Consider the following 23811-nt stretch of genomic DNA (forward strand, 5'->3'; position numbering starts at 1 on the left):
TCCGTTAGACTAAGTGGAACGAACTGGTCGAATCTAACTCTGCCAGTAGCTGGGTGACGCAGAGGAAGTGCTCAATAATTTCGTGTTCCTCTAGGCCCTAGGCAAAGTCTGTCTGACGATACTAGTAGATACTTGTAGAGGACTCTTCGGGAAATGCACCTTAGATTGGTACATTGCAAGATCGACCAGCTTCAGACAGCCATGCCATGCTCAAAGCTTCAAGTAATTGCATCATCAGAGACTTTATCAGGAACTTGGTTCGGGACCAATTTGTGCTCCTCCTTCACATTCATTGGTTAGGGTATCCGATGGTTCATTACCTAAAAGGTCAAGAAGCTGCAGCCAGATTGCATATGTCAACTGTCAGCAGCTTGGCAGTACCTGAGGTTTATGATTGACCTTTCGAGGTGGCACACAGGTCAGTGGTGGAAATTCCTTCTTGGAAATGGTAGTGCCATAATCACATAGTTTAAGAGTGCAGAAATATTCTGGATAACATAAGCAGATAAAATATCTCCGAAAGTTTTCTTTCGAAACTTTATTGATGAATGATGAGAAAAATATTTATTCCTCAGAAAGTTCATAGCTCACTTTCTGATTTTCAAGAATTCTCGGCCACATGTTCATATATAGGTATTCATATCTTCAATTGAATATTACATGAACTGAGAAATGTGAAATTTTAGAGTAAATGACAAGGCATTTCTTTTACTGAAATGTTTGTATAATCTTGAACAGGAGCTTTTGTTTTTTCAAATGGTTTCAATGAGTTTGAAATACGTCTAGAGAAGAAAGGCATGCCATAACCAAGGTCCAGCTAAATCGATATCATATTATTCAGGCGAATTTTCTATATCATAAAAAATCATCGGCAGCTGAGTAAAAAGATATCGGAAAACCGCCGAACCAAAAACTTCGTGCATTTCCTACATAAAGTCAACAGAAAATTCAATCTTTCTGATTCTCTTTTCAGAGTTGATAGTAAATGAGGTTCTGTTGGATGGACACGGGTATTTTTCTTAGTTTTCAAGTATTAATCTCTGCAACCTATCAGAAACTTTTTCAATCACGCGGTGTTTGTGTAACGCTTCTGCAGCTTCTTACCCTATAAAAACAAGCAGATGAATTTCGAGTCAACGTTCCTTCGTCGACCTGAATATACTGCAGTAACGTGAATTAAAATTAGTTTAAATTGATTTGGATAATAATGAGAGATTCAGGAGATATTATTATATGTGTTTGAAATTTCTCATAAGAAGCTGTTTTTGAATTGAAATATCTATTGTCAAAAAATAGAGAACTATTGAATCTATGAAACAGAGCTATCACATTTGAAATTAAGGCTAATAAACTTAGTGATATTTTTTACTAAGAAAACTTTCATGCTCTGAATGGTGAAAGCATTCGAGAACAGAAGTGAAAGAAATTTTCTTAAGTGTAAATGTATCTTTATCAATATATGAATGGCTGGAAGGGACTTTTTTTGTTGATATGGGTAGAGGCCATTCTTCACAGTTGGGTTAAAATAATCAGTGCTGTGCCCCTGTGCCTAAGGTGACGTAAAGACACAGTAACAAAGGACCTTAGACCCCGTAAATTTCTGATCAAAATTAAATTACTGAAGCAGTAGCAGAAACAACAAAATATGTCGCTGTCGCTGTCCATATATTCCTCCATCCATAACGGTAAAGCAATTCGAGATTGTGATGAGTTGATTAATTATTCCGTCTACAAACGTATCGATCGATATGAGCAACCCTGTAATTTCAAGGATTACAGTTGCGGCATGATCAATACGTAATCGCCAGCCAGAGTCGAATCTATCCCGATAGAACAAACTATAAACCACCCGATGTACAAACCGCCAAATTAGATTTAGGTTAGGACATTACAGCGTATCAACAATCTGTCACTGCTATGCGAGTGTACGCTTGACGTGAAGTCCCACGGGCCGTCACAATGAAATCAGACTTAAACTAATTCGGAACTTCCAGGGCCTGGATCGCTTTATGATAATATAAGATGTCGCTTCGGGGTGTGTATCCCTGAGTCCCAGATATAAGTCCCGAATACATGAAAATCTTCCAGAATCTGTTTGTGAAAGCCTTTTCAATATTTCCAAACTTGAGTCTCGAGGGATGATTCTATGGAGATTTTGGAGGCAGTGAGAGTCCGGGATTTGGAAAACTAAATTCAATATAAAGTCGTAGTAACGTTGCAAATTTTCTGAGAAACCTTTCTCTAGTTAAGTGCGAAAGTTCCGGATTCGGATTTTCGGGAACGTTTCTTTTCCGCGAGATTGTTGTGCACATTTCATTGGTTGAACAGTCGGTGGAGGAATAGCTGTCAGTTTTTCATATCACAATATAAAGTTTGAGAGATTCTCCAATTAACTATTGATTGAGTTCAGTTTTGAAGTTGTCACATTAGGTATTGACCCATAGCAACCTGGAAGTGTCTGGGATTCAAAATCAAGCTTACCAGTTCTATTGGCGAGTGTTTGGATTCAACCTACTATTGTGAGTGAGTTATATATCAAATTCCAATACAACCAGGGGAATAACTCAAGGAGATAACAGAGGAAGTGATCCGAATATGAACTCTGCACATATTATGGGCCCAATATATTTCCACCAGAGCATGCGCGATATTTATGAATTCCGTACTGAAGCACTTCCATTAGACTCTCAAACATTTCTGTGTACATGCGCATAGCCTCGATTGTGTCTCTGTAGAAACAGGTGACGATAAGTTTATTTGTGTATTTCAAAATTGTTTCATGGTAAATGTTTTTGTGGTATTTGCTAACGTCTATGTTTAAATCTGGATAGTTGATGTGTGAGTATGTTTGAATAGTGACCAGTAGTCGATATTCCAAAACCAACACTGAAATTAGATGCTTTTGAAGAATCACATGAAATGTTTGTAATATAGGTACCTTACGTGGTCCTTTTATGGGACAGGGTTCATATTCGGATGAGTTAGAGAAATCCAGCATCAGCACGCCTATGAAAACAGACACCAGAGGCAAGTCTTTCAGAATCAAGAGCTAAGAAGACAACAAACAAGAAAAGCATCCAGCAAAAGACAATGAGGTCAGCGAATCTGAGGATGGAAGTAGCGATGGGGTATAAAAAAATGTGGATGTTGTTTACTTGAACCATCTTCGCTTTGCTTATGATACGTGTACTGATAAGCGGTAACGATTGAAAAAAAAGAGTGCTATGGTGCAACTCTATGTAGAGTCCCTGCTGGCAGAACAAAAAAATTTAAACGGCACCAAGATCATAATAGGAATAATAGTCACCAGTTGATTTGATGAGTGAAGCTAAATTTCAGCGATGATAAACAGAAGATAACGATGGAGATAAAAAGTGCTGTAATCATATATGATGGAAAATCACACTTGGACACCGAAAAAAGCAGAACGTTAAAAAAATTGCCAATAAAGCCATAAGAAACCGGAGCAATGAAAGGTTGAAGTGGAGGTAAGTCAGTCGAGTGGAAAGGCAGGATGCCAATAAATGGACAATAAACATATGAAATAGATTGCCGGTCGGTAGAAACTGGGACCAACTTGCCTCTTATCTGTATCTCAAATTGAATCAATAAAGACCAACTAAGTAGAAGAAGCAAAATTTCCACACTAAACCGTTTCCTTTATTATTTGGGTTTCACATGTTGGATTTAGAAGCCTATAGGAAATATCAAGAAATATTGACCAATACCGACCAGTACCTAATAGTTTCCCTCGATTTAGACTACTCATAAAATGAGTTGCCGTTTCAAAATGTTTATGTTATCCATGAGTAATGGCTTCTTCTCTATTTGTCGAAGAGATGCCAGAGAGTTCTCGCGAGTTTCTCTACTCCAATGTATTAAATTGTATCTTTTTTAAAAAAGAAATTTTTAGCTTCGAAATTCCGACAATTATACATAAAAAATTTGGCTAAAGAATATCAAATGGACATGAGGTACTCACCAAGTTGCACCACTGCAATCACTCCGCCTGAAAAAAAAAATGGAATGAGTAAAACCCTAGTAAAAGTCAAATTTTCATAATTAATCTTTGAATTTCATCGACCTCAATTCAATTGTTTGGCCTCGATGAATTTTCAACAGACCAAATCTTTTTCGCAATTTTTCGAAGGTCAAATATCGACACGCGTATTTCCCAGAAAAATCATCGGATAACTGAAAGTGATACATATTCTAGAAGAGCAACTTTCTTTAATAAATCTACAAATCTCATCGACGTCATTTGGTCTTCAAGAATTTTGTCCCAGAAAAATGATCGTAGAGCTAAAAGTGATGAATATTCAAAAAGTGCAACTCTTCTTTGTGATGAGTCTCAAAATTTCGTGGACTTCAGTGCAGCCGTCTGGTCCTGATGAATTTTTAAGTGACCCCATCTTTTTCGGGATTTTTCGATAAGCGTATCATCCAGAAAATTCATCGTAGAGCTTAATGTGATACATAGAAAGAGCAAGTCTTGTGTTGATGAAATTCGAAATTTCAACGACCACAAAGCAGATTTTGTTATTGACGTATAATTGTTTATCAGATGGAGAATTGAGTGGAGTTAACCGAGGTTGCTTTTTAAATCCTAATGAGCGGTTTCAATTCATTCAATAATTATCATCTAGTTATAAATCAAGATTATAGAGTAGAAAGGTGGGAAACGAAGCGACGAAGGGATATGAGCACCATCTGTGTTTCATGTGTGTTTCTAAGACCATATGACTGGTTAAAATATTAATTCGAGGGCCATTTGCAGAGACATATGAAATGTTGTAAGATTTCAGATGGTAATTTTCTACTCTGTAATCTGTGGCCAATTCGATCAGAGTGGTTTTGAATGTTTTGATTCTCGTACTGCCTTTTGTTTATCCAGCTCGTTCTAGTTGCAGATTATAGAACTTTGTTGTCTAATTTCTTGGTGAAAACCTCTGAATATCTATCGAAAATTATTGCATGGTGAAGAACTGTGGATCACATAAAATAGAGATTTTTTCCTTACGAAGGAAAATGGAAATGTAAGTATGGAACTTTGTAACGTGTGACTCGATCGTTCATTGATTTTTATTTTTAGTGGATAAAATTTTCAGGGTGTAAAGGCCTGCAAATACTACCGACTACAGCATGTGCAGTGAACATTTTACTGCAAGTCAATTGACTGTTCATCCACGTAAATTGTTGTATGCAGGAAGCATCCCTTGCATGAAGTTCCCATTTAGGGGAATATAACTCTTATAATGTCTATTCGAAGATTCTCAATTGCAACTCCCTTAATTTATTCAGAAACGCAAAGGTTGTATTAATTTCGATTTGTTCATTCATTCGTCCATTTGTATCTTTTGTCATAAAGAGACCATACTATAAAGAAATCATAAAAAAAGATAAAGAAACTGTACTGACGTGCTAACATACAGGTCTTGTAAGTATTAAACCTCTGTAAGGTTTTTTTAATTGTGGTTCTGACAATTATTCTGTGACTAATGTGTTAGTAACTGAAATGTATATATTTGATGGTCTATAGAATATTATGGTTTATATTGATTTCTGATATTAATTGTACAAATTCAAATAAGTTTTTAAATTGAAAACAACGTTTTGCAAAGAAATAACACCTTCGACGTATATCAGATCACCATATACTTTTGTCTCCTTGTCAAAGCTCTATACGTTGTTCATAATTTCAATTTTTTCATGAATTGCAAATGAAAATATTGCACATCACTGATATTAATTGATTCCAAACAATGTTCAGATGAAACTAACATTCTTAGCACAAAACAAAACTATACTTTCGTTTTGTCGCTCAGGATGTATGTTTTCTGGTTTCAGCAAAGTCTATATTGAAATTCAATACAAGGAATAGAATTCGAATTTCGCGCCCCACAATTATAAGACAGAAAACTGTAATTGAACAGTTTTTCTGTATTGACAGTAGGTACCTACGTTTTCAGCACCATCTCATTGTCGAATGTGTTTTCACTGGCTAAAATGTAGTCAGTTCTTAGTACTAGGGATATGTTTCCTATCTTTGTACTCTATAATCTTTGATTATAACTACGACGAATGGATAAAGAGTCATTACTTTTGTGTGATTTTTTTAAAGTCGCCTTCAATGTTTTGACTTCAATCCATCAGGTAACTGGTGGATTTATAGAGATTTATCAATCCACTATCCTTTCAATAATAGTCACTACTAAAAGACTGAGGTAAACTGACTGTGAACAGGAACGTCAACTAGTATACGCCATCGTCGACGGGTTAACTTAATCCAAAGCTATTGGGATTTTTTGTTTTCCCAGCGGGCCTCACCAACTGTAATTACTAGTTATCGGTCCATTAAGTTCATCGAAAAGACAAACTTCCGATAAATGAAGCTCAGAAACCTGGCATAAGTGGCTCACATGAAGTAACCTCTGTCAATCTGAACGAAATGAAATAATTAGTGCGAGAGGGACATTTAATATAATTGATGTTGGAAATGGAATTATTTGATTGTACATTTTTGGTGACTTGATGGAATTCTACATGCCCTCGAAATGATAACCATTTGTGTCGAGTAATCTAGTTGTGATAATTTATTAATTCATTCGGCATGCATGAATAACGATGTTCGTAATTTCCGGAGTTCGATCGAAATATTTAAATGCGTTCTCATGTAGATGGCGGATTGAAATAGCTTTGTTAATTGATTTCGTTCGTTTTCCGAACGGTAATGATGATTATCTATCACTTAAATTGTGACAAAGGCACCAACTCTGAATCAACTTGAGTAGATCGTAATAAAAACTCCATGCCAACAAATGACTGTTGTAGGGTCACTTTATGATCGATGTGAATAATTTCAGCAATTCTTTCTGATTTCTGTGGAAACAGATATCCGTCTAATACGCCTGTATTTCAAAGGATGTACCTTATGAAAATTCCCACAGAATTTATATTTCTATTACAGCTTTTACAAATTGCGCAATATAAATAATTCTAATTTTTACGAGATTCGATAACTACTGAATAAGGTCTCCACCATTTCTTTTTCCAATAAGAATTTTTGTGCCAAGAAAATTAAGAAAAACACATGTATTAATTGTGCTTCACAAATACTAGAACATGATACAAAAAAATCAGTCTCATAACGTGACAAAACAGATAACTCTATTGTGTATTCGTAGAGGTTATGTCTCTTACTCTTTTGCTATTGCTCAAACTGAATAATTTCAATCAGTTCATGATTCTTGAATCTTGAATGTTAATGGTCAATGTTTTCATGAAAATTTCTCATCAAGAATCTTATAACGGTCCAATGATCAACTTTCTGTTTGAAAAGATGTAATCCTTGAGGTTAAGTCTTGAGTTCAAGTTATCTTCATTTGACGCAGAAAAGAAATGACATATTGTTGTTAGGTTTTTTGGTGTGTTATAGTAATTGATTGTTCGAAAACCTTAGCTATATTTCACTGTAATTAGGTCTCAATGGTTTCTCCTTTCATGAAGGTATATGATTGTATTCACGATGACAAAATTCCAGGAAATCGATAATATTGAAAAAATTGGACTTTTTGTGATAATAGATATTATGCTATTGAAATGAGAACAGTATTTTTCAGGAATTGTTGAATCTGCAATCAATAGAGGCATCATTCTCTTGAAACAATATCAATACTAAAAATCAACATTGGGCTCGATTTGTTATTATTTATTCTGCTGAAACAACAGAAATTGAAGGAGTTGTTGGAAATATCCACCTCTGCTTCAAATACATATTTTTATCCGGACAGAAATTCCAATTAGTGGGAATCAAACTCTTGAATGTACCTACTCTCATAAATTTTCAATATACTCATTCAATTTTGTGATCCTTATTCCAGTTGGCTCCTTCTCGTTATATTCCACAGAAAAAAGTATTATAATACGTTGCTAACGAATAAAAAATACAGGCAATCAACTGCAAAATTTATCGATTGAAATTTAATCTGGAAGGATTCTGCATCTTCTGAAATAGACAAACTACAATGTTGATATAATCTCCGAAACGTAACGAAGTTTTACCAAAAAGCCCCATTTTTCGTTCATCGTCAGGCAAAAACATTTTCCATTTGATTTGCTCTTGACAAATAAGTGCAAGAATTTATGCAGGAGCAGATAGATTATTTCAGTTTTTTAATTGATTTGTTTCAGAGACTGGAAGTGAAAACCATAGAGAATTTCAGAATAATTATTTTGATACCTTTTAATTATGTCTCATATCTATAAGAGATGTTTAGTTCAATGTGAATATCGTTTTCATAAAAAAATATGACTACGTAGGTAGGTAGATGATGAACTTCTTCTTAAGGCAGCTATTCAATTGATTGAATACATATAGGAATGTATTTATGACAGTTTTATGTCACTGTATTGTTTCTTGATCCTCCGAGGGCCTTTTGAAGTTGGACACGTTGGAAGTAGGAGTACCACACGGATCTGCACTTAGTCCTCTGTTGTTCGTACTTTTCATCAATGACCTTACTATGAGTATGAAAAATACATTATTCACATTTTGTTCACATATTATTTGATGTAAGGACTCCTTCTTATGTAGAGCTTCAGATATTGTGCGAGTTTATTTCAGATTATTTTATGAGATTCAAGAGTAACCTCATTTTTTCGCTATGAATAGTGTTCTTTGTCATCATTGATCAATATCTATACAGCTCAGGATTTAGCCATCTATAATATTATCGTATCATTTTATAATAACGGGAAATGGGTTTTCATTTTCCAAAAACGTATCTTGGGCTTGATCTACAATATAAATCCATGATCGTCATAAAGAGTAAGTTCAAATTGTACATATAAGGGAAGAAACTATCGATGAATTTGTCTTTCAAGGGAGTAAAAAGTTTCATTATTTCAAAAATGTTACTATTCAGTTGATGAATGTTTTAATGATATGAGTGATGATTATATATCATTCAACTTCTCCTTTACCAGCTACCCTCTAATGGTAAATAGTCTTTTACTCATTATCACAAACCTCACCCTTTTTTAAAGATACTAGAAAGAATCATCATTAACTGGACTAGCCATGGACTTTCTCTACGCAACACTTAACATAAAAATGTCTTGTCCCTCGTATCATCCGAATAAATTGTTGGCAATAAGAGAGAACCAACCGTGACCATGAGGGGTGAATAACTTTTATACGTTATTCCGCAGAATTAAACACAAGAATGGTGTCACTTATACTCAGACTTCAGCTCAACAGGCGCCAGATATGGGGACGCAGTTGGAATATAATTCTTACGATATGGACCTTGACCTCTCGGGAATATTCTGAGAAAATTGTACGGTGACTTCGGGATGCCAGAAGACCAAAAAGTCATTATTCCCACGTCGACTCTTTACACGTTTTTCCTTTTGGAACACATCCGGCGGAATGTATAATTCCGTGTTTTAGGACGCAGAGGATCTACGGAGAATCTAGAATTCTTCATTCGCCTGATAAGGAAAACCTATTTCAAGTGCTACTTTGGTCCCTGGTGTTGAATTATTTCGGATTAGGGTACAGTAAAGTGGAACTGCTTTTTTCCTAGTGTTGATAATACATTTTACTGAAAGTGTGGATCTTTCAGCAAAGGTCTTGCCGGATATTTACTGAAACCCTCCACGGCCTCCATCAGATCATACATCAAAGGAATATCAACAGCTCGAAGTGCTCTGGCAATGAATGATTGAAACGGAAAATAAGGAATACTCCACTAGAAAGATATTTCTCATTAGCCGAAAAGGGAAGATCTAAATGAATGTTTTATAAGCTATCATCCATGTGATTCGAAATTTGTTTATATTAATTTTATAATGAAAATAACATAATAAAATAAAATAAATCAACCAACGATGCTGATCAAATGAAGCAGGCTATTTGTAGAAATCCAGTAGTTGCATCGCAGTAGCCATGTATGAGAAAGCTTAGATCTTTGCATCGTTATATTCAGTAACTACTTCGATGCGGCTACTTGAATGGAAGAAAAGCTCCTGTGCTTCATTTGGTTGGCAACGTTGGTTGAGTAATGCGGTACTGACGACCTCAAATAAGACTGAAATCGGTTTATCGCTACTCTCTTTCGATGTCAGCATGTTAGGTATTGTAACAAGAATTGGTACCTATTATTTTCATTTTCAAATTAATCAGGGTGAATGTCGATGGCCGGGTGCATGTCTCTTTGTGAGAGGGGGCAATCAGCATGCTGAATATAAGCAAGACACGTTAATTAAGATTTTAACTGCGTCGTGTGTAAGTGGAATGAATCCTTCTCTTATGAGAGAAGATTATCCTGGTTGGAGATTTAGATCCTACTCTTTCTAAATTTTCGAAACACTTCATCTGAATGAAAATAAATAAACACAGTAGTAAGAGTCTTCTTGAAAACCACCCCTGTGTGAGAACCCATCTGTTACATCTGGCGACCAACGTGGGGCACAGGGTTGAAATGGAAAAAGAAGAAGGATATAACTTAAGGAGTTCTCGTATAAAGACGGGGGCTATAAAAAAAAACATCAGTATATACTCGGACAGTAGTTTCTGCCAGTCTGATTGTTTTGATCATCTTCATAACCTTATCGGCAATGATAAACTCATACTATGTATATTACCAATGCTTTTTATGAAGTAACTATTGAAATCCTACGCAATTTCCATTCCACTACTCAAAAGTCTGTTTCCAAATTCAATTACTTATACATTACCGATAACTCATCATCACTCGGTGAAAAACCTTTTAAATACACAGAAATATTTTCTTTCCGCTTCCGTTTTACCTTTTAATAATATTTTATAATATTTCTACATTTGACTGGATTCTATTGAAAATTCCCAATTATAAAAATTGGTCTTTTCTTTCTTTTTGGAGAATTTTTTACCCTTATTTATTCTGCATGTTTATTTCCACTATTAAGGGAAATTAAAGAATGAATTAACTCATCTGTACCTACTACCTTTATTCCAATTCACTTTAATTCAACTATGAAATGGGATAACATCTTACTTTCTGTAGCAAAGTATGTTATGGATCATCTTCCTTGGTTTCTCCTGAAGATTTGAATCATTCGATAGTTTGCAATGATACAGTTTGCTTTACAGTATGGTTGAGTTCACAACAAAATGATCTGTAGTAGAACAATCCTTAGTTATTCGTGTGAAAAATCATTAACTATTTGGTTCAGGCCAAATTGACATGAAATGAATTTCTATGAATATTTTCAAAAAACGAGAATTGAATCACATTGCAGTTCAGAGATTCTCTTAATATTGATGAAAATAAACGGAAATAAGTAATTTTTGTTAATTGTTTGTTATTTAAAAAAAAAGTTTTGAAGAAAACATAGCTGAGGTCACCAAAACTATAGGTACAATTACCACTAAAAAATCTACATTCCATAGCATAGCATCCTGAAGATAAATGGACCACGTTCATCAATAATTACCCTCTATACTTTCTCTATTAACGACACTGCTGAAAACAGTTTCTCCCCTCTTCCATCTTGAGACAAATTCTCCTGAAACAATCAACTTCATACCACGTGTACATCTTCTTTATATATTTTACATGTAATTAACCCGTTCCGGAAAGCAATTCGCTGTAAATTTTATTTGAATATAAAGTGGATATTAATGAATATGTTACGGATAAGACTTGAGGCGAGGCTGAAACGCTTAGTATTCAAGAACTTCACAGAACTCGACATTATTTGATCATTTATGTTGTACACTATCATCTTGTTGGATCCAGTTTCGAAGAAACTTTAACAGGGCTTCCATATTTCGAATAACGCAGAGCTTTCGTTTCAGTTTATATTAATGGAGGATTCATTATCCACATTAATCAGTTTTATGCATTCGTACAATATAACAATTTAAAAAAATTATAACTTTTTTTAAGGAATTTTCGTGGAGTGGAAGTTAATAATCCTTTTTAGTCTATAGTCGACACAAAAAAATTACGGCAATGAATTCATATCCTCACCACTTGTTGAAAAATTACCTCAAACCACCTGAAGACGCTACTCGGATATGACGTGGTTGAATAACTCATGAACCCATGCTAGTAGAAATCATATTATTCAGTGTTTCAGTTAAAGAAATGGCGAGCTCAGATGCATACAATTTTCGATTAGCAATGTTAGGAAAAATATCCATGGAATATCCAGAAACATGAGGAAAAAGATGCTAATGACACCATTCTGGCTCAGAGATCACCTCCAAGAGGAATGGAGTGGTAGAAGAGGGCCAGTTGAATGGCCACTACGCTCCCCAAACTTGACACCCTTAGATTTTTTTCTCTGGGGACATTCGATGGTCGATGGGGAAGACGGTTGTGTATGTAGCATATCTCCCAAATATACAAGAATTGAAAGTAAGGATACGCACAACATGCCGAAAAATTCTAGTTGATGCTTTGATAAACTTGAAGGCAGAATTTAAAAAAAGGTCACGGTTTTGTCTGAAAAATAATGGAAAACATTATAGTGAAAACAGTTTGATTTTTCCATGTTTCATTGCATGTCTGTTTGTGCCTTTTTTATGATTTTGCATGGAGGTCGAGATACTGAAAGTGGTACCTTTTCGAATGTATAGAATATCTGAAATTGAACACATTGCTAGTAACATATGTGTTTTCAGAGTTTAGGCCTTTTTTGACAGGAGGTAGAACTCATCAATATAAATCGTTTCACCAAAAATTGTTTTTATAAAAGATCCAAGATGGCTGAGATACAACCCATAGAACTCCGACAAAATTTCATTGAATTTCAAGTACGGGATTGTGGAAGGTGAATTCGGCATCGCAAAAACGAAACAAAACACAGACATATGGCTAGACAATGAAATGGTTCAGTACCAAGTTCATCGGATTAGATGCATCAGGCCACTTTTGAGAAAATCATACTTGTTGTATCGTGCAATTTAGGGTGAAAAAAATTTAGTAAATCGAGGCAGTTTCTTGAAAGTGCTAATGTTAGTTATGTTGAAAAAGTGCTATGATATTTCCCCATTTCATCCCATTTTTAGGTGAATAATTTAAACGAATTTTATTTTTTAAGTCTCTTCGGTCAGTTGGTATCGAAATGGGCCATTTCATAAAAATCGTGTAAGTTACTAAAAAATAATGAGAAAAGTTCGGCAATCCTGAGTTTCCATTTTCATTACCACGTAAATATCGAACGAGCCAATATCCTAAACGAAACCACATGGTCGAATCAGGAGATGAGTTTTATCCCACTACTTTGCAATAATTCAGCTAACAAACTGTCTAGGGTAGTATTAGGATCTACTTCAGTAATCATTTTCAATTTTTTTTTTCAACTTTGTTATTTTGAAAGTCTTGAATAGGTGATTTTTGGTAAAACGCTTCATTTTGACCAGTCCTACCTTCTGTTGAAAAAAGCCTCACCTTCAAATACACCGTGTATAATTGTAATATTTTAAAACAGTCTTGCTTGAGCAAATTTATTATGAATTTGCTCATCAGTATACTTTCCACAGTACGTAGATGTTATTGCCATTAGATGTCAATGTAGATTTTAAGGTCTCCTTTACTTCACCTATACATCCCACAAGGCTGATAAAGGAAGCTGCCCTTGTTTCAATTGTGATTCATACGCAGTGTGACAGCTTCTATATAAGTGACAAACGGGCTAACGGACATGCGTTTTCAGACCCCTACATCAGGCGAAATGACTGAACAAAACACATTCGCATCCTATAGTTCCCAAATTGATTATTATTATTCACGGAAGATAACACTATGCCGTAAAAGAGATAAACAACAATGGTGTTTCGTGCCCTATGTTTGATCCCAAGCCTAAGCCAGAAATTATTTCAACTATGGTCACATTAACTCCGATTAGTTTGCCCATAAAATACAGGAGCGAGGCCCAAATCGCAGGTAAGCTTCAAAGGGTAAATATATACCAGCATTCGGATATTTGGAAACACGCATAGGAGAGCGTAGTTCATAATTTCGCCGTTCTGGAATTGTAGTCCGTGTCACATTTCTCGGATTAACACGGGGTTTATTGTTTTTCCAGGAGAATGAAACCAGCAGAGAAATGGGGTGGTGAAGCTTTTGTTATATGATCACGGTTGAGGAATAATAACTTCCGCCTTCGCTATTCAAGTAGACATCGAACACAATTACCGTGACAGCACACGGTATCTTCTAACGAATAGCCCAAAAAAGGGGCAAAACCAACACATACTAAACATAATGGATTCAGATGGTAGCACTCATCGATATTGATATCAACAAATGTTTCGAGCTGAATCGAACAAATCAACAACCTTTATTCAGATGGACAAACCCAACCATTGGAGAAGAGTGAAGAGTGACCACCATGATAGTGAGCGTGTAGCTTGGTACACTAAGGCCCGTAAGATCAATCGTAGTTTAAACTTCCGATTAAGAAATCTCCGATTAAAGTTAATCTATGGTTTAAACCATCGTGTTAAGATCAAGTTCAAAATAAGAAAAGATTAACTAATCCTGCGCAGTTGTCAAAATAGTTGTCTATTAGAACTAATTTCGACTCATTGGTTTTTATTTTTTAGTTTTCTGTGTTGATATTTGGTTCAGTGCTTCTGTCAGACTGCAGCGATCAGTTTATTTATTTATAGTGTTTTGCTGTAATCTTTGTATCAGCATTATTATTGTTGTATCATTGAGGTGTGAGGTCAAATTTGAAATTCAAAAGTTTGTAAAGTGCTGTGAATAAAGTGTTAAGTGAATATGAGTCAAAAGAGAGTTCGTAATTTCAAAGAAGCAGGTAGAAAATAATTTCATAGAATATATAGGGTTTAATCCCTTATTGATGGTTTAAACCTACCGTCCCGAAGGTTTAAACTAATCGATAGTTTAAACCATCCTTGATGGATTAACTATGTTTGATCTTAAGAAATAATCGTTATCCAAAGTTTAAACCCTCATTTTTGGTTTAAACTGCCATTAATCTTACGGGCCTAAGGCAGAACGAAATTGTACTAGGAAAATCCTAGATAAACTACAATGCATCTATAAATATGTTTCACTGCTGCCCTGATAACGGCATATGAAGCTATAACCAGAAACAAAGAGACCAAAACATTGGGTAAACAGGAATAAGGGGGATGTGGTTATACTTATTCGAATAGATCACATCTGCCAATCTACCTATAGATAAAACCATCCGCACTGAGTAGGCTATTCATTGCCATCTTGAGCAAGATAAGGAATATAGGAGCACAAGGTTTATGAACGTAGTTTTGAGAAGAATACGAGGAATGAAATAGCATTTTTCAGACTCTTTGGGTATTCACCCTGGCATCTTTCAAGCGAAATAAACGCAATAGGGAGATGTCCACCTCTCGATTCATTTCAACAGAGGTTTCCACACGATATGACAGTACAATCTGTTACTCAAGCGGCCTTTGAGCTACGGAATCCCAATGTCACAGTTTCAGAAATGGTATACGAAGTCCTCATAACAAGATAAACAAGAACAATAGAGTGTTTGTTGTGTTGTGTATGAAATCAAAGGAAACGAAAACCCTTTAGGGCTTTTTCTTTGTGAGAAAACACACTAACAAAAAAGAGTTGAAGAATACTAGGTAACGCACTTTGGTGCATCGTCGTAGGTTTTGTAGGGTCAAGATAAAAACATCACCAATGTTGTAGAAAAATTGTGAAGCGTTTCACATTCTTGAAATAGCGCTCTTTTACTTGCTCATTCAGAAAGCCTCCGACAGTATAAGACACCAGGGGCTGCTATTTGAATTACATATCCCTAGATTTTATCAAAAATATGTCAGCGTCAGCAGTTCTTGAAAGAAAGAAAGCAATATGAGTAAACGAAACAATATCTAGATATTTCGGATATTAATGAAAAAGGACTCAAGGTTCTTCTTTTCCAACATACTTTACAAAGGCTGTGGCATTCTCCCTAATCTCCTAAAAAAAACTATATTTTATACCGCAATTTGCTGTGGACCCAGCAGAGATAGTCCATAAAAATAAAACAATACAGTGTCGCACGCAGAACTCGGCACTATACCTAAGTAAATTTTAATATCATTGTTTCTGCAAATGATAATTGAAACCAATTCATTCATACTTTATAGTTTTTGATCACCCAATCTCATCAAGATTACCTAGTAAACATATAAAAATTAGAATATATACAGAACAAATCCATTGTCTCAGAAGAAAAATCCTCGGCAACAAAATCCTGAAACAGTTCACTTTTAACAAATTTTTATGCATTTTTCAAGGATTTTTGTGGACCCTATGCCATCCCCATCAACCCTCTAAATTTTTTGAATTGGGTCATGTGGTACTTCTTTGGCAAGGTCTTTGTATCTTCTTTACAGGCGTGCAGAAATTTTCAAAGAGGTTTTCAGTATGTGCACTTTGTCACGGCTCATTTACTTTGGGACGATGGTACCTGATGAAATTTATCACGGAATGAAAGTGGACTATCGTCCAGTTGCAGGAAAGTCCATTAAGATTTGATGCCCCATCAAAATTTAAAACTGTCATTTATGGGGGGAAAAATGGAGGATTAGCATTTTGATGGAGTATTAAATTTTAACGGACTTTACTGCAACTAGACGTATTACAGTTTTGTTCATACACAACTTTCAACCCCTACGAACCTTTAATGGAGAGAAAAAATGATGTGACATTGGAAATTTATTTCGGCAAGTACCACCCGGAGAATCATTGTGCATTACAAGATAAGTTGTGCATGAACAAAACTGTAATGGTCGAATTTTATTCGGTGACAAATTTCATCAGGTACCATCGTCTCAAAGTAAATGAGCCATAACAAAGTGCACATACTGAGGATCTCTTCGAACTAACTAACTCAAAAAAAAAAAAATTTCTTGAAGAGAATATACAAAGACCTTGGCAAAAAATTACCACATGACCCACTTTCCTTATTCAAAAAAGTTAGAAGGTTGATGGGGATGCAACATGGTGCAACAAAAATTCTTCGAAAATGCATAAAAAATTGGTAAAATTTAAACAACATTTGACCTGTTACAGGATTTGGTTGCCATTTATTTTTCTTCTGAGAAAATGAATTCATTCCATAATTTTGGCGCACTGTATAATACCCTTAGCAACAATAAAATATCCAGAATGTATATAAAGAACAATAGTAATTTCAATAATCATGCAAACATAGTAAAAATAAACCACGAGGTAAGCGCATGAAAAGCCAGGAATAAATATGCATTTGTTGCAGCATTTGTTATAGTTATATATAGGTATATAGGTATAAACCCATGTTCGATAACCAACGGCTTAGCAATAAAATGCAGATACCTACTATTAATTCTTTCGATTCAGAAAGTGAGCTGAAGAATAATTCATTCGCGTCTAAAATCGAATTGATCTATTGAAGTAACCGATAAAGACTTAACGTCCCATTTCGGAGTTTATCCACGAAATAAACAATGTTCTTAAGCCGAGCAACATTTTATAGTGTTCGTTGGAAGATAAATGCATTAAATTCGGCAAATTGATGATCTGCATTTATAACGCGAATCTACCTCATGACTAGATTATATTTGTAAATTGCAGGTCACCGTCAATGGCGCCCGACGTGATGAAGTTCAAATCTGCGGGGTAATTATTGAGTAGAGCGAATGGAGCAGAAAGTGAAGCTCATTATTAATTCAAAGAATAATTCAGGAATTCCTCCATAGAAGATTACTGATTCCCACGGCGTGCGTTCAGCGGCAACTGAGTGGAAATTTGGGGACCGTCTTTAGCATTGTTCTCTAATGTGCTCGTAACCTACAATGGAATGACTGCCAAGCCGCAGTTCACTCCCCTTCTCTACCACTGTAATCGCGAATTTGATAATAACTCTCCTAATTAGATATATTCCTTCGAGATTTGTTCTAGCATATTCTAGAACACCTGTCCCGAATTTTGCTAGAGTTCGTGTTCTATGTCAAATTGAGTGAAAATTTGGTGATGAGATTTAGGTATTACAGAGGATTGGGATATAAACTTGTACCCCTTCGAGGCAATTCAAAATCAATCAGTTTAGGACTAGCCTAGCAAAACTGGAGGATTTGCCTATTGATTCAGATTGAGTTCTACATGAGTGGTTCATAAAGGTCATACAGGTCTTCACGAAAAGTGTCTTGTTATTCCGCCCTAGGCTACAACTTCAAGAATATAGGGTTATTATGTATTATTATTATTATATTATCCTGATTATTTTTAGGCACCGAAGTACCCCTCACAAGCTCTGTGAACTTGTGCGATGTGCGATTTCGGAGAACCAGTTGTGTTCTGCGTGGGCTTTGTTACTGTGTCCTCATTCCACCTTAGACACAGCACTATTAATTTCAACCCATCTGCGAATGATGACCGTACCAAAGCGACTAAAAAATTTCTTCTCTAGCCCGGTATCGGACAGATAGATTGGCCGATATCTATAACTTGTGAATCTGCTGTCGGATTTCGATGAAAGTTTTCGTTATTCACTCTGAAATGGCTCTTGTAATTTCAATATTTTCAGGAAAATATTCAGAATATTGAGATTTAACTTTCAATCTAGAAACTAAGAAAATGCACAATTGAAAATAAAATATATAATTCAGTTTTTGTATTGATGTAGCCGATACATGATTTTCCCTGGGTTGAGTTCTTTAACTACTTACACATACGTGTGGTGGTTATATGATTGAATAGCTTATCCTAATGAAACTTATTGAATTCAGTTTTCAATAGGTAGGTAGTGGGAGTCCGGGAGACTTGCTCAGGTAGGAGACTTGAACTACCTCAAATATTTCAATTCAAATTGCGCGCTACCGGTATCGTAAATAGCTTGCGACATACTCGTAATTAGGCACAACTACTGGCGGTTCCATTTTGGCCGCCATCATAATAGTTCGGGGGTGAAAGGGTTGAACGTGATTTTATTGTTAGGAATTAAAAAAATGAATTTTTTTTTACACTCACTGAAAAGTTTAATAGGTGCGTGGTTTCATTTAATTTTATAGCTTCCATTGATTTATATGGATTTACAAACGATGAACTTTTTTAATAGTAGTTGTAAAAGTTTCAAGAAGACATCTATTGACTAGACGAAAAGGGAGGGCAGGAGACTTGACCCATGCTATGGTCGGGAGACATATTCAATGATCCATGTTTCCCGCACTGAGCTTAGATGATAGTTTGCTTAAAAAAAATTTAATAATTGGATAAACTATAAAAAATACAGGTTGAGAGTAACTATGAAATAAAAAATATGTATTTCATACGCCAATACATTTGATGATGAAAACCTTGACATACACAATCTTTGTTTTCTTTCAATGTTTTTCCTGGTAAACAAACTTAGGGTCAAGTCTCTCTCGCCCGCTGTTTACTCTCCCATTGGTTAGGGAGACATGAGCAAAATTTCGGTTCCTAAAAAAAGAATTGCTGTACTCGAAATGTTCATCTCACCATCACTCTACTATTATCTAGTTGGGCATGATATCTTCACGCAAAAAAATGAGTTGTTACCATTTACAGATACAACTTAAGTGGCTTCAAAGTGAAAAGAGGTTCAACTCTCCCAAACTCCCCATACACATAATTCAGTGCAGTATTGAATTCTTCCGTGATGATTTCAAAAATCCGTCTTTCTTCGGACTAGCAAGTGTAATATTGTCCTCATGTTTTTGTTACTTTTTGTCGCACATTGTTCGTAATGTAATGAAATTGTTGTTTTTCCTTGACTTGTAGCGAATACCCATACTTGACTTCATCCTGTTGGGGTTTCTAATTATGTTAATAAAAAAATAAAAGAATAAAGCTATAGTAATATTGTAAAAAGGTTGAGTTTGTAAGTTCGTGGATTTGAAGAAAGTATATAAGCTCTGGAACTACTGAACAGATTATGAAAATTTTTCTACTACTAGAATGCTGAATGTATTCTTCTTTTTTCGCAAAGGCTACATTTGCTTGTGATTGATTATAGTTTTCAAAGTATAATATCAATATTCGTCAAACAATTCCGAGCAAGAAACTCTTATCCATTGATTTGTAGGCGTTCGCTGACTAAGCGGTTTAATTTATAAGACTGGCAAAAATCTGGTATACTGAGAGTGTAGATTTTTACCAGTCCGAGTTATGATGGTTTCATTTATGTGAAAATAACGTTCAAAAATATTTTTCTTTAGTAGAACCGTAAAAAAGTCCACGGCACTATACAGGTTGTCTTTGACTGCTACAAATATTTCATCAGTAGATTCTTGAGGTCAAAAGAAACACTTTTTTCCTTTACCATTTTCTCCGAATATACAGGCTGTTGAAAACCCATGAAAATTTTTTCTCACAAACGGTTTTATCGACTGAAATCAATTTCGGAATATAGTTTTTCATTCATTAGATGAATCATTTTCGTACACACGTCTTCCAGTTTTTTCATTATGACCATTACGTGCCATAAAAATACCAAAAATTCAAAGAACCCAACTTTTGAAACTAAGTTGGACGCTATTTAATGAATATTTGAGCGTTTTGTATAATAAAAGTATTCTTCATATTTTCTCGTATAATGCGCCTTTTTCGAGAAAAAAATATCTGTGATTTAGAAAAATTGGGTATTTTAACAACTCCTTTTGAAAGATCCACAGATGTGTAGTGTCACAGATTCAGCTAGTTATTCTGAAGGTAATTTTGTTTTTCCAGGTGTGGCACAGCTCATTATGACAATTAATGTCAAACAAAAACCACAACTCAGAAGATTTTCTAAAAAATAGATTTTTCGTCTGATGAAGGAGTCTGATATAGACTCCGAAACTTTACAGAATTATAATTTTAACGTTATTTATTTTCAGTTCATTGTCAGGCAACAATTTTTTCTAGTTAATTTGCTCCTGACAAATTAGTGCAAGAATTTACGCAGGAGCAAATCGTTGATTTCATTTTTAATTGATTTTGTTTCAGAGATTGGGAGTGAAAACCCTAAAAAGTTTATGAAGAGATGCAGAATCCTCCCAGAGTAAATTTCAATCGATATCATTATGACAACTTGAAATGGCTATTTCTTTTTATCAGTGCCGAATCCGAAAATATGATATGAGAAAAAAGCGTTTCGCTGACCTGAAGAATCTAATGTTAAAATATCTGTACGGGTCAAAAACTCATATATGCATATCTATCGTCTGAAATCAACAAAAACCTCTCTTTTGTATTTTACACAGGGTAAATCGGAAATCTCAGAATCTAAAAATGAAATAATATAATATAAGTGAACTCATGTTTGAAACCCGCCATTGGTACAACAATCATACGAAATCACACTAACATTGAATAGAAATACAAATTTCACATATTACCGAGCCATTCTTTTCGGAATATATGCTTAGTATCAGTTTCCTTATACTTTTTAGACTGACAGCTTTTTAAGATTATCAGTTTTTTCAGATAATACGTATCGCAATAGCATTCTTCGTTGCTTTTCCGTGAAAAAGTAGTCTTGATAAATCATTCCACAACTTTGAAGATCTCTTGTCTTTTGAGACATCGCTCAACCGAAGTTTCCGTCTTGTAACAATATAGGTACTTGTAATTGATTGATTTTGATGATTATGACGAATATAAAAAAAAAGTTCCTAATTCAAAGTGGGAGGATGTTCTCCTAAAGTGTTGAAATAAAAGTGGTACATATCTATTCATATTATCAAATGTTGATACTAACCTAAAATTATGGCCGTTTGGTTAGGGGTCGTCAGAGTTGAAAGTTGCTACCGGTGTATCTTTGGAAACTCGTCCATATCACTAGGCAGGAGAGAACATAAATCCGTACGTTGTTCGGGTGGAGAAAGCATCCCGAGCACGCTTGTTGTAACCCGCGCGAAATATTTCCCATCTACTCTTGTATGCAAACGTACAGCGCTACAGCCCGCAATCCAATCTCCTCCGCTAAAGTCCCTGCGAAACCAACAACGCCACACCATTTATTTCAATTACGCGGGATCATTGCACAGGAATCTTTCATTTAATTTTTTGATGTTTAAAAATGGGGTGCCAGTAACACGATGCAGAATTTCTCGCTGTAAATGGAGAAGCGGTTTCGACGCTTCAATGGAGTTCGATTATTTTTCATCAGAGTCGGACACCAATCGGTCAACATTCCAGGCTTTGCAGATTGGATGAATCAGGGATTGGATCTTGGTGGCGGCAATAGTGAAATGAGGAAAAATGTTCCCGACATCCGACTCCCCTTGAATGTTCTGCCGAAGAAGGCTGGCAATTTATCAACAGAGAAATTCTGAAATAATTTCATGAGGAATTTCTAGAGACTTGATTCTTCATAACCTTCATTTCCTTGTTGCATTAATGTTGAAAACATACCAAATTGTGGCCAATGAACAGACCGATGACAAATCGTATTTTGCCGTTCAATTTGAGTTTCGTTTTCAAGTGGGGATATGTTTCCTTTTTCTCGATGAAGCTAAGTAATGACGGAGAAACCAAAGAAAGGGTCCTTGAGTATTGAAACAGCCTGCTGTTATTTTAGAACCTTCCTAAAGATACACCAATTATTGGCTAGAATACTCTAGACCTAATCTGAGATCTATCAAACCATGAAAACCGGAAAACTGCATATACAACGTGTCAAATTCAACGATAAGCCGGCGCCGTATGTTGGACATGATCATAACTACTTCAGGAAAAATGAGAAAAAAATCCAGCTCAATTTTTCATTTAATTACAGAATAACTCATAATATTATTAGAAAATGAACACTCTTCATAATAGTTTAAGCTACCATGACCACAATATTTCAAAAATTTTCGTTATTTTTTTGTATCGGCAACTTAAGTAATACTGCTGCCCTCCACAATTCCTAGAACTCCCGGAATAGTCATAGTTTTCACACGAAAAATAATCATGTAATTTCGAGAGATTTTTCCGTTGAGCCCAATTTTCCTCATTGTTTTGTGGAAATAAAGAATGGAAACTATGGCAACAAGTTTTTTTTTTAAATTTACACAACTAACCAATATTCTAAAATAGTATAATAATCCAAAACATGTCGCAAAAAATATATATGTACCATTTCTTAGAAAGACTAAATTAATTAATTGTTCTCGTTCATAGTGACAATTTTTATTATGATGTTCTTTGTTTAATAAGAAGAGCGCTGGTAAAGAAGTTCCTCTTCTCGGCCAGTACAAATGGGTATTATTGTTCTGTGGTCAGTACGTTTTACTGCTTTGTTTTCCCTAATGGTTTATTGGACTGGATTTAAGTGATCTGCAAACTAAACTGACCTGGCATTACTTTGGACTGTGATTGTGTTTTGTGAATTGGAGCTGTAGGGATTTTACGTATACAGAAAGTACTTGGATATATCTTCTGCGTTTTTCTCATGAGGAAGTCGCAACTACAGAGTGAGAACCATATAAAGCTCGATTGAAATAACCTCTTTATTGAAGAAAACAGAATCAAAAAACCATGTGCACATAATACTCCTTCTCGATTTCCATTATGAACCTACACCTGTACATATGTACCTACATATGGAAAACTAGTTTTTCTAAAACATTCTGTGTATCGAGAAATGACCGAAGCCGTCATTAGGTCATATTACTGCAAGTGAATGGTGCCAATTTCTAGCATTTTATAAACTAATTCCATTAAAAAGCCAGAAAAAATCGAGGTGTTACGTTTTCGTTGGAGCACACTGTATAAATAATTATGTGTGAATAATACCCATCGTGATAACAATAATGTATGCCATTGACTTCGAAATACATAAAGGAGT

General features: G+C 35.2%; 1 protein-coding gene across 1 annotated transcript in view; it reads right to left on the bottom strand.

The window, feature by feature from the left end:
- Positions 1 to 23811, bottom strand: part of LOC123315983 (protein O-mannosyl-transferase TMTC1-like) — a 443528-nt gene that overhangs the window by 281430 nt on the left and 138287 nt on the right. Inside the window, exon 2 of the mRNA XM_044901893.1 lies at positions 3983 to 4009. The gene's annotated coding sequence lies outside the window, so the exon portion shown is untranslated. The remainder of the gene's footprint in view (positions 1 to 3982; positions 4010 to 23811) is intronic.

This window comes from Coccinella septempunctata, chromosome 6 (genome assembly GCF_907165205.1).
Source record: "Coccinella septempunctata chromosome 6, icCocSept1.1, whole genome shotgun sequence".
Taxonomy (NCBI): Eukaryota; Metazoa; Arthropoda; class Insecta; order Coleoptera; family Coccinellidae; genus Coccinella; species Coccinella septempunctata.